Raw genomic sequence first — 13,541 nt, 5'->3', positions numbered from 1 at the left:
TGATATTTTGATTTTATCCACTGAAATTCATAGGAGTTTATTGATTAAGTTTTAGTCAGGGGCTACATTACTAGAGTATTTTTGGAAAATCTATAAAATTAGTGGCCTGAACAGCTAACTAAATTTGACATGGCTTCTGCTAACTAATATCCTTTTTTACCAGTAGCATTACACATAATTTTTCTTTTATCTCTTTCATTGATATTCAGTTCAGGTACTTACTTTTGCTGAAAGCTTTCAACTTTACCAAAGTATCATCTATTAACTTTGAGTAATCATAATAATCAAAATTGAAAGATTATGGCATAAACTGGCTGTGATGGTCCCATTGATTTTTCAGTACACTGGATGCTGTACCAAAAAATCTTGGACAGCACCTAGAAAATCTGCGCATCTGCAAAATTTCCATCTGTCAGTTGTGGAAGACCACACTACTTCAGTCTGCACATATGCTACACTAATATATTACAACTTCTTAAGTTCTTGGAAAGAACTCAATATGTATGAAGGCCAACATCCGCTAAAAAACTGCCACTGTGATTTCACATTGTAAAGTTGTGAACAGATAACAACAACAATAATATAGGATGAAACATTTGACCATTTTATAAGTGGCTGCAGCAAAATTTCACAAGCTGACTACAAGCAATATCATGACTGGGTTGCCAGAATTATATATTGAAAACTTTGTCAGGATTTGAACTACTGCATGGGACCATCAAGCTGAGGTGGTTTTGGAAAATGAATGGGTTAAGATATTATGGGACCTTAAGATCCAAACAAAGAGGCAACTTTTTTTTTCATAAGGTGCCTGATAAAATAGTGATTGAAAAGAAGAAAATCTGGTTCATTGATTGGGCCATTGTCACTGGCATTGACAAAATCACCACCAGTCAATTGCAAAGTCAGCTTTACTTGGAACAGCTTACATTTCACAATGATACTTTTAACACCATCTGCCTATCCCAGGTCTTTGGGAAGGATTCAATAGGTCAATAAAAATACCAAATCCAGCCCAAACATCTGGCTGACTGTGTCCATGATAACAATAAATGTTTGAGTTGGGATGTGTCTATCTATCTATCTATCTATCTATCTATCTATCTATCTATCTATCTATCTATCTATCTATCTAATATGACAATGTTACATTAGCTAGAAGACTACAAAGCTAATATATATTTACCTCCCATTTAGTTCATGCTTGCATGCTATCCATGGTGCAAGCAAGGATGCAAGCTAGCTCCGCACCCAAAAGAAAGATGAACAATGTCATCTGGGGTTTTCTCCCTTCCCCCAAAATCACCTCACAAAAGGAGGTTGCTTCTGGGAAGGTCCAGTGCAGGCAGGAATCTGATCATCGGCACGAAACACCAGTCTATCTTCTCACTGAAGTGGTACCTATTTATTTACTCTCATGTAACATATTTTTGAACTGCTATGTGGGCAGAAGCTGAGGCAAGTGATGGGAGCTCAGCTCACCACATGGGGTAGAACTCAAACCACTAAGAAAGACTATCTCCAAAATAATTAAGCCATTGAACCATCATTCCTCTTTTGGATGTGGTATATACAGTTCACAAAACCATTAAACTGGAAACTGGAAACCTGTGTTTTCCTAAACCTTTTAAGAATGGGTTAGAAAATGTCTGTGTAAATAATAAATAGTAAAAGTATCTTTAGTAAAGTCACAAAGGACATGCAAAATTAAGTCATCCATAAATGGAGCTGGGCTGACTCACTTGATACTGGATAATCACGTCTATTATTTCCCCATGGAATGATTCGGTATATTTTACTGGTGTAATCAGTCCATCATATACTAATATAGAAATAAGCTTTTTTTTTTCAAATCAGCATAAGTAAAAGGCAGAGGCAGAAATTTCACTTGCTGAAATTTTGTATCAACATAACCTGCATAATGTCTTAGTCTCCGAAGCCAAGTACTAATATGCTTACAATTAGCATCAGTTCAAGATGACTAGATATATACATGTTCACCTCTTTACACTTTTTGAAACCATTTTATTCATTTTGTTATGAAATATAATTATTTTATAGAGAGCACAAAACAATGGTCTTCTGGTACTTGCTTATTTATCACACAAATACCATTTACAATAGTAATGTGCATGCCTCAAAAACCAACACAAAATACAATTTTATACTATGTGGTTTGGATCAGCCCATGACCATTACTGGGACTAGGTTAAATCACAACAGACATGAATCCTAAATGCTGGGTAAAGAGATGGTAATATGATCCATCTATCTCATATCCAGAAGAAGGCTTCATGGAATTGAATTTATATTGGATCAAGGATCCAATGATTTTCCATGAAGATTTCCAATTGCTAGTTGGAAATTCATGATATAATATTATCATCTGCCCTTTGTTAAATCCACCTCTGAAGGTGGGGCACCAATTTCCTCTCTCAGTAGGTAAATGTTGGCTAAAAGGGAAAAAGAAATAAGTCCCATGCTTCTGTCTTGACTATGCTAACTCAATTGGTTTCTTCTGCTATTTGTTGGCCTTCCTTCATTGGGTTAAACCAAAGCATTGTTATGATTATGGAAAGTACAACAGGGGTAAGTAACACGAGAAATATAGAGCTATAATTCACATCCACACCTGACAATTTACGCATGCCTGAAATTCAACTGAACTGCCTTATATGTCAACAGAACATAAACTTTCTTGAATCCCTCCTTTAAATCTGAAGAATTTCCAGGAATAACATTCAGCTGCTTTGTAGGATGTTATACTAATCTGCCAAGTCCAAAAGCACTTTTCTTAATGGATTTTTAAATTTCCAGTCTTTCCCTCCCAATCATGATCCTGACATACTGTTTGTTGAATACACATTACACTGAGAATACTTTCATGCTCCCCAATATTTTGAAGTAGTTCTGAGAGAGGAAGAGGAGAAGGAAATAGAAGCCTAGAGTGGCAGTCAGAAATGCCAGCAAACTCAAATACTTTGACACCATTCATCTTCCCTGGTGAAACATTCAGGTGCTCCCAGATTTGTTTCCTGCAAATAGGTTAGGCAAATCAGACTGTACAGATAAACCTCAACTTACAAACATTTGTTTAGTGACTTATTCAAAGTTACAATGGCATTGAAAAAAATGACTTATGACCATCTTTCACACTTAAAATCCTTGTAGCATCTCCATAGTTATTTAGCAACTGGCAACTATTTATGATGGTTGTAACATCTGGGGGGTGGGTGGATGGGTGTCAGAGATGGTACTCAACCAGTTCTGACAGGTTCTGGAGAACCAGTAGCAGAAATTTTGAGTAGATCGGAGAAATAGGCTGTCCCAGTCCCCCACTGCCTCCCAGCTGATCTTCTTTTGTTGCCCTGAACAGGAGAACAGAGCTGGAAAGCAGGTTAGGTGGGTAGGAAAGGAATGGGGATTTTGCAGTAACCTTCCCCCAGAAGTGGGGAGGGAATGGGGATTCTGCAGTATCCTTCCCTATCATGCCCACAAAGCCACACCACGCACACAAAGCCATGCCCACTAGAACCGGTAGTAAACATTTTTGAATCCCACCACTGGGGGGGGGGGCTGTGTAATGTGATCACCACTTACCACCTTTCCAGCTGGCTTCCAACAAACAAATTCAATGGGGGAATTAATGCGAATCAACCACATGAGTCACTTAACTGCAGTGATCCACTTATAACAACTGTGGAGGAAAGGTCACAAAATCAGGAGCAACTCAATTGCCTGACTTAGCAACAGAAATCCATTTGCGGTTGTAAGTCAAGGACTACCTGCATAATGGAGCAGAAGAGTAGCTTAACACTCAATTTTCTGCTATGTCATGCAATGCCCATTAGGATGAAAGTTGAAAATAGAAGTGACCTCTTTCAAAAGGGGGTTACTAGGACACGTCAGATAAACAGACTGTTCCACATCCTGCTCTTTGCAAGTACTGTATAAGCAATAAAGCAGCTGTATTACTGACAAAGGCTGTGCAGTGCTTTGAATTCTGTTCCAGAAAGTTATTTCAGGGGAGGACTTGAGAAACCATAGTTCCTGTCTGCAGTACCTTCAGGAGGCTGGCCTTTTTCTTGGATCACATGGCAGCAGTAGGAGACAGCCGTGAAACCCCTGAAAAAGATGAGCAGACAAGTGTTGGGTTTGCCTCTAGTTTGAAGCATCACTCAGCTGGGCATTAACCGTTTTCCCACATCGCATTAGGAACAACATGCTCTCTCAAGCAACAGCTAACTCAGTTGTCATTATTTCTCCCCACTCCTGAAAACAAGCAGGCTTGGCACTTGCAGAGGGGAAAGGGTTAAGTTAGTCATTTCTGCTGCAGATTCTGCCTGGCAGAGGAAAATGAATCACATTTCCTCCTGCTCTCCATCAGCAAAAGATTGCTCTATAATTTTGTTTTTAGCCATTTGTGACTGAGACCTCCTCTGAAAAATTCAGCTTCCCCTGCATCTTTGCTATTTCAGATGGCTGAAATCTTTGGGAGAAATGGCTTCATTTTGCAACAGCTGAGGGCTCGGGGAATAGGAAGGGCTGATGGATGCGGAGCCCTCACATCGGTGACATTGGCTATTCTTTCTGTAGCCCACTTAGCCACCTTGGATCATCCCATCTAATTGTTTACGACCTTCTTCAAAAGACGCTGGTCATGAATGTGGTAATAGCTTATGGCCTCTAGCAGTCAAGCAGTCTGACCTTTTTTAGAAGCTATTGTAATCTGCTGTAAACAAAAGCACCACACTTTCCCCATCTGCCCTCTTACCACTTTGTAAATATAGTGATGCATACCCAGCAGCGGGGGAAAAAAAAGTAAGCCACTTATCCAGCCTACCACCATATCCAGCTGTCTCCAGTCTTTTAATGTAAGTGCAGCAGCACTTAAGAAAGGGGAGGAAATACATCAGAGTTTCCATCACATGACAGATCACTGTGGCCAAAAATTAATCAGGCAAGAATTAGTAACTACTTTCCAAATAATTTATATTTATGAATAATGCACTCTTTAGAACACCAGCTTTTCTGAAGGTTTTGGGGGGACAAAATTGCTGTTATTAAGGCAGCCTTTTCTGAAAGCACCCCTTCAAAGGAGGAGATAATAAAAGGAAGGGGGGAGTACATTCCATGCATACCTTCAGCTAGAGTTGGATCTCAGATTACTACAGCAGGCTTGTGAGGGTTGCAGCTTTTGGAGAATGTGATTTATGACACAGACTGAGGGGAGGGAAGAAACAGGGCTAAAGTTCAGCTATAATTCAAATGAGGCTTAGATCTGACTGCAATAGGTATCGCCAAAATGGTTTTCCTGATAAGTGACTGGTTTTCTTTTGAAACTTGGCTCGAGGCTCATGAATCAATTAGGACATCTTTCAGAAGCCTGACAGAAGATACTAGTCTGTGCAGAAATGGATAGACTAATGGTAAAAAATAAAAGACAAAGGAGAGACAGAATATTATGACACATGGAATAGATTCTATCAATGTTTAGAAGCATGAGGTGACAGTCAGAATACGAAAAAATTAGGACAGGGGGACCTGGAATAAAATACTATAGTATATATGCATCATGGTATTAGAATGAATTTGATGGTCAAAAATAATTGTACAACACCAGCACTGTTTAAGTAGTATATATGTTATTTGGTTTCTATAGCAAGTGAAATGCCAGGACAATCATACTGTGTTCAATATACTTATATATAAATAATTAATTTTTTTTAAAGGCAACCTTTTTTTAAAAGGCCTGCCAAAGGCCTGCCTGCCAGGCTCCTGTCAAAAGCCCAGCAGTCGGGCCAGTAAAATGTTGGCATACCTAACAACTGACATACTGAGAAAGTCCATGGCATGGGGATGGCTTTTCGTTTCTTCCTTCCATCCTTTCTTGAACATTTAACCCTAGGGAGACAGGGAGATATGAAGCAAGAAAAGTTAAACCATTCCCACTATAGGTAGTCCTCAACTTACGATCCCAACTGAGCCCAAAATTTCTATTGTTAAGTGAACTTTGCCTCATTTTATGACCTTTCTTGCCTCAGTTGTTAAGTGAATCGCCGCAGTTGATAAATTAGTAACCTGATTGTTAAGTTAGTAACACCCCCCCATTGACTTTGTTTGTCAGAGGGTCACAAAAGGTGGGCCCGCATGATCTTGGGACACAGCAACCGTCATAAATATGAACCAGTTGCCAAATATCAGAATTTTAATCACATGATCATGAAGATGCTGGAAAGATTGTTACTGTGAAAAATGACCATAAGTCAATTTTCGTAACCATCAGTAACAATCATTTTAACTTTGAACTGTCCCTAAATGAACTGTTGTAAGTCAAGGACTACCTGTATTTCAACCCCTATCCCAATTGCCACATTTGCTTAATTTTCTTAACACAAGCAGCCAATAAAAGCCGAAGAGCAAGACATACCTCCGTCAAGACAAGGTTTTCATGTGTTCCCGCATCCTTGTGGTTATAGAATCATGAAAATAGATGGTACTTCAGCAATTTTCTATTCTTACTTTCTGCTGATGTAGGACTTCTACTATTACACGTACCTTAAAGGCCTTCCAGCTGTTTCAGAAACTCTAAGAAATCCTATGTAAAATCATAGCCTCACACAGTACTCTCTCAGACATTACAGTTCCACATTACTAGTAGATATTTTCCACCTGCAACAGTGGTGGGTTGCAGGCGGTACGCCGCAGTACAGGCATACCGGTGCCTGCTGGGAGCACGGGGAATCGTTCCAGTACGATGCTCTGGAGGGCCCACCCACTCGCCTGAGCTCCTTACCTGTATTTGAGTTCTTTGGCGCTTCAGCGCACGGAGCGTATGGTGCCCGCGCAGTGCTCCTCCAAGCAGCTGGAGCATCATGGAGGTGTCGTAGAGGTAAGGATGCATACGTGCACTGTGCGCATGTGCGCACATGCTGTGCACATGCATGTGGGGGACGCAGGGCCATGCATTTGGGGGATCCGGAACCCACCACTGACCTGCATGAGATAGTTCTTTGACATAACTAGGCGTTCACTGTTGCAGAGGGAGGAGATTTCCTTCTGCCAAACAGCTGATGGATAGAATTCAAACTTAAAAATAAAGTTATACACCCATAGCCCAGCATGATTCCTATAAGTGCTGTATATGAATCCCTTAACTCTGAAATAATTCTACTAATTTTAGTAGGGTTTATGGCCCAATAGAGTTTTGTTTCTTTACTTATTTTTTCCCCCAATTTCTATGGCTGCGTATCTCTACAACTGGGTGGTGAACAATCTTAAAATAAATAAATAAAAAAACACATTTCCATTATAAATATAAATATTAGAACACACAGCAGCTGAGGATGATGACACAATAAGTAAACCAAAAGATGTGGCACTTCACACACTCAGGGCCCCAGACCAGACCACAGAACCATGGAAGGCCAGTAGAATTGGTCCATTCTAAGAGTTATAGGATTGTAGTCAGGGATGTCCAACCTTGGTAACTTTAAGACTTAGGGACTTCTTTTTTTAAAAAAAAGTTTCATTGGTTTTTTCAAGTATTTTGGGGAAAAGGATACATAAATATGGAGAAAATTTTTGACAGCTACATCATATGGAAGGTGGTACTTCCCCGGAGTCTTACATCTCTCTCTTATTTTATATATATCAAAATATCATTATTGCATACATATTAGCAGTTTAACTTCAAATTCTTTAACATCTTCAACCATACTTTATATCACTTCTAACCATTTTGTTGTATTAACAATTGCAATGTGTTTTCAAATCATTTCTGTGACCTAAGTCTCATTGCTGTCTCTTCTCCCCTGTCTGTTGGCTGAGCCATGGCTCCTCCCCCCTTCATGTCTTGTGCAGTGCCTCTTGTTTCATCTAGGAGGTTCTTGTGTTTTTCCATGAAGGCTTCTGCCTCCATTACTGTATTAATTCTCACTCTACCCCCCTCCCAGAAAATCAATAAGCCTTCTGGAATTAGCCACCTAAACCAGATATTTTTTTCATATAATTGTTTGGTTAGAAAGAAGAATTTCTTCCTCTTATCTCTTATTCTTTTTGGTATCTGTTTCAGAATGGTTATTTCTTTGTCCTTATATCTTAAAGGTTCCCCCCTTTGAACTCCTAGAATCTCATCTCTTGTGGTCTTTCTAAAAAATTTAACATGAACTTCCCTTGGAACATTGTGTGTTCTAGCATATGCTGAGTTGATTCTGTATATCAGATCAATATCCCACCCTAGCTGTTGCTTATCTCTTTTAATATAATCTGCTAACATTGTTGTCATAATCCCCCTTAAATCTTCACCCTCCATTTCAGGTATGTTTTGAAATCTAAGAAAGAGAAACATCCTTTCAAATTCCATTTTTTCCATATAATTCTCAATCCCAGTGTTTTTTTAATAAAACCTTCATCTCTTCCCCCACCCCCACAGCCCCCTCCTCCAGAGCATCTATTTTCTGGCTATTTTGTAAAGTCTGTTGTTTATTCTCTCTGAGTTCTTCCCTTAAGTCAGCCAGCTGATTTTTTATTTCATCCTGTCCCTTTAAGATTGACTGGAACATTTGTTGAAACATTTCTTGAGACTGCTGTTCCCCCTCGGGGGCCCTTGGTTGTAAATAGGAAGATAGCTGTGTTTGTTGTGGAACAGGACTTGAAACAGAAGAAGATGGAGCCGATGCTGGTTTAGGAATGGGGGCCTTTTTCGCAGGCATTGTGAAGTTCAGAGAAAGTTTATAAGTCTAGACAGAAAAGATGGCGTCTACAGGAGCGCACTGTCGGGCGAGGTCTACAGGCATGCAAAATCCAGCGTGGGATATCAGTCTTCAATACAGCACCCCTCTAGTTGTAGTCAATTTTCCCCAATCCAAGGAAGATTGTATAAAGAGATTCCTCTAGGGTTCACCAGGGTTTTGTAGTTCTGACCCAGAAGATTTTTCAAAGACAACAGTTCATTTGTAACGGCAGCAAAAATGGGGGGAGAAACGCCATTTTGGCTCAGCTCTCTCAGGAGATCGGAGGCCAATCATTCAAAAAGTTTCCATTCATAGTTTATTAGGTCAGTTCACTTTCTTTCTTTCGCAATTGTTCAGGAAAGTCATTACCCCATTGCTTGAAAGAAGTGAATATCAAATTTTTTTTCCCCAGTTCTCTCTCTCTCCGAAAGAGAGATCGTTTAAAGCCGCTTTTCCAAGAGGAGGGGGAGAAAAAAAAACCCTCTCCAATCTCAACAATTTGCCAAGATCAAAGAGTCTTAAAAATGCTGTTAATCCTTGTTTACTCAGTTGTTCAAAGAAGTAAGAAAAAGACCCCTGGGGAATTCCCAGCGCACCGCTTTTCTGCTGTTGCCTTCACATGGAACGTTTTCTTCCTATCTCCTCAGGATGAAGGTGCGCATGCAAACGCACCCCCCAAAAGCCTAGGGCAAAGCTGGTAGCCCCCCTGCGGCCGCTCCCGCTCCAGGGGGCTCCAGCACGCCGCCCCCTCGGCAGGACGCCCCTACAAGGCACCCTGTGCCCCCCCGTGAGTCAGGGGGGCCCACCAGGATGGCGAGCGGCGGACTGCATGTCCGTCATCCACAGAAACCAGAAGTGGACTCAAGACCTAGGGACTTCTGAAGAGCCATGGTAGCATAATGGTTAAAATGCAGTATTGCAGGCTAATTCTACTCAGCCTCAAATTTGATCCTAACAGGTTGGCTGTGCCTTCCTTCAAGTTGCTCCGATGAATAAAATGAAGGTATGGTGCTTATGCAAATCTCAACATTCCCTCCAAATGTTTTTTATTTAAGAGTGCCGAATTCTAATGTTTATTGCAGAATAAGTACATTCAAACGCAATAAAATTTCTATTTGTTTAATGGCAGCTATGAGGGTTAACTAGGAAGTGTGCTGTGGAGACAGCCAGGAAAAAAAAACAATCACTGCCCAAGCCTGTCCTCTTGATCTGAAAGCAAACACAGATAATTTTTGAAAATCAACTTCTATAATACTACTTGTTTCCATGTTTAATTTTTTTTAAAGCAAAGGTGAACAATGTTTGGCTGTGGATGTCAACTAGTAAAGCGTTGCCATGACTATTATCAGGTTGGCATTGGAGGAAGGATTCCATGCATACCTTCGGCCATAGTCGGATCTCATATTTGTACAACCCTGTTGGTGAATGTGATTTATGTCCCAGACAGAGGAGAGGGGACACAGGGGTAGAATTCAAATGCAATTAAGCGGAAGTCAGTTTCAGCTCCACAGAAGGACATGCCAGAATGTTGATCCTAATAAATAAATGGATTTCTTTTGAACTTTGTCTCGAGACTCGTAAATTAATTAGGTCACCTAGGACAGCGATGGCGAATTTTTTTTTGCTCGCATGCCATAAGTGGGGGGAGCACAGGGGGATCGTATGCGGGCGTGCCACACCCATAATGCATTGCGCATTGCCCCAGTGCGCATGCGCACACTACAGGCGCGACCCCCCATTTTTTGTATGCTTTTTTTGCCCTCCCCAGGCTCCAGAGGCTTTATAGGAGCCTGGGGAGGGCGAAAACAGCCTTCCCCATCCCCCCGGAAGCCCTCCGGAGGCTTCAGGGACTTTCAGGAGGCTTCCCTGAAGCCTCTGGAGCAGTCAAAACGACCCTCCGAGCAAACCGGAAGCCACTTCCGGTTTGCTCGGAGGGTCGTTTTGAGCACTCCAAAGGGACCTTCAGGACGCTACCCTGAACCCTCTGGAGCAGTCAAAACCCTCCGGAGCAGTTCCTGAACTTCCGGTTTGCCCGTAGGGCTGGTTTTTTGCGCTCCGGAGGGTTCAGGGAAGCTCATGAAGCCTCCAAAGGGCCTCCGGGGGGGGGGGCGAAATGCTCTTTTCGCCCAAAGCCTATAAAGCCATTGGAGCCTGGGGAGGGTGAAAAATGGCTTTAAAAAAGGGTGAACTCAGCTGGCCAGCATGCGCATATGTGCTGGCCAGCTAACAGGGCAGCGCCTCACGTGCCCTGACAAATGGCTCCACGTGCCACCTGTGGCATGCATGCCATAGGTTCGCCATCACTGACCTAGGAACTTCACAGAGAGCCAAAACTGACTAAGATTGCAGCCCCAAACCCATTTTTTGTGGCCTCCAACCAGAGATTTTAAAAAATGTGCCACTACATCCTTCTCACCCAGTGGTGTAATTTCTCATTGGCTTTTTTCCCATTTATAGTAACACAAAACAGAAACAGCAACCACCCTTACAAGGGGTGTGCTGCTATGGGTTTGCCCGGGTTCGGGAGAACCCATAGCTAATGTTATGGATGGTTCAGAGCAGGGACGTGCGGTCAGGGGAGGCAGGGGAGGCAGAGCCTCACCACTCATCATGAAATAATAATATATAATAATAATATCCACAAGGGAGTTTCATATATATAAGAGGAAGAGGAGGGAGGAGGAGGAGCGTGCGCGGGGCTGTGCCAGCTGGGCAATCGGTGGAGGCAGGAGGGTTCTCGGAAGCGGCAATAACCTTCCTGCCTCCGCTGTACTTTGCACGCTCCTCGTGACTGCAATAGACATCCAGAAGTGGCAGGGGCTTGATGACATTGCCGTAGCTGCCATGCGTGGACGGACGGAAGTAGCCAGAGTGACGCCGAGGCAGTCCGGCGGGCAAGCAACCGAGGATCAGGCTGCCTGATCCTCCATCGCTCGCTCGCTCGCTCTTTCGTCCGCCCGGACCCCTCGGCGCCACTCTGGTTACCTCCGTCCGGCCGCGCCCAGCAGCGATGTCAGCGACGTCATCAAGACTTGGAGGTGAAGTGCTTTTCAGTGCTTTTCTGTGTGTCTGGCATTTAGGTAGATAGCCGGATGTCCTAAACGCCAGACGCACAGAAAAGCAGCTGCTGTTGGAGATCACGGAGCGCGAGCTGGCAGAGCGCGCTCAGGAAGGCGGGGAATGGGATCATGTGTGCTGGAGGCTGAGGCAGCCTCAGCCTCCAGTACACGTGGTCCCATTCCCCGCCTTCCTGATGACATCACCAGCCTCACCAGCCATAAACCTCACCGCACGTCACTGGTTCAGAGAACCTCCAAATCCCACCCCTGGCTGGTCCTGCCTACCCCTTCCCTCCCAGGGGTCTCCATGGGGCCCATTTTGGATGCGAGATACATGCAGATCCCGTGCAGAGGCTCGTGGAGGGGGAAAACCTATTGGAAGTTCTAGAAGGCCAGAAACGGGCCTGTTTCTGGCCTCTGGGGGTCCTGTGGAGCCTGGGGGAGGCAGTTTTCACCCTCTCAGAGGCTCAAGGAAGCCCCCCCCCCATAGCGCAGAAGGCCGACTAGGCCATGCCCACCATGGCCACACCCACCCAGCAAAAGGGAAGAGACCCATTGCTGAAATTTTTTAAGCCCGCCCCTGAATCAAAACCCAAAGTCTTGCATGATTTTCTCACTGTGTTTTTTTTAAAGGGATGTATTGTAAATTCAGTCAGGTGAAGTCTTAGGAAAACTCATCTTCAAGAAACTTTATTATTCCAGAATAATAGCATGGCGCTTCCAAAATGAATTGTGCTGGATCTCTTAGAATTTCTACTGTGCAGTTCCCAGAATTGTGGGAGACTGTATTAGATGCAGAGAGGCCAAGACAGGTGGAGTTAGGTAGTGTCTTAATGCACCCTGCAATTTCTACCTGCAGATCAGTGGGAACTCTACTCCCTGCTACTGCTTCCCAGAGGTATTCTATAATGATGGTCTCTGAGACAGCAAGCTAGTGATTTCAAAGGAGCCTGCCTGTTTCCTAGATTGAGTTCTTAAGTCAAGCTTTCCAGGCAGTTAGTGACTGAGTGAGGCAGGAACCTGAAGCCATGATTGCCATTATAAACCTCATAAATATATAAAAATGCAGAGAAAAGGAGAAAGACAACATAAAAAAAATTGTCTTTCTGTGTGGTAGAGAATTTAAAGTTGAACTGTGTGTTGCTATGGCTACAATATTTGGTTTGCTGAATTGTTACTGAAGAATAGGTCCATCCTGCCAAACTTTCTGGGAATTTAACAGGAGAGAGTAGATAGGGAAGTTTCAGTTCTTAGTCAACATCCTACTTTATCATATGGAATAAAGAATCCCCATAGGACATGCTGTCAGAAATCAGCTGAAGATCTGAATACTTTCTGGTTTGGTTCCATCAGAGAAGGTGGCATGAATTCCAGAGAAGGCATCTTCCTTGATGTTTTCCATCCCACCCCAATATCCTTTTATATAGTTCCCACCAAAAAGTGCAACATGTGTGTGTCCCACTGACAGTCAGCTTGTGTCTAAGATAAGATATTGCAGGGAATTCTGTTGCCACACATAAGAAGCTGTGTTGAATAAAGTGGCGAAGCTGGGATCACAGAAACTGGAGATGGGAGTACGTTGTTCAGAACCTATGGAAAACTCAAAGGCTCATATGATCATGCACCATTCTGCCAGTTTTGTTTCTCCCCTTCTATATATATATGCTGGTCTTGTTGTATTTGGGTAAGATTGAGATTGTCTTGGCAATGTTTCGGCGAGGTCCCACTCGCCATCTTCAGGCTGGTA

This window comes from Natrix helvetica, assembly GCF_964273705.1.
Source record: "Natrix helvetica genome assembly, chromosome: 1".
NCBI lineage: Eukaryota > Metazoa > Chordata > Lepidosauria > Squamata > Natricidae > Natrix > Natrix helvetica.
This window is presented reverse-complemented; position numbering follows the sequence as displayed.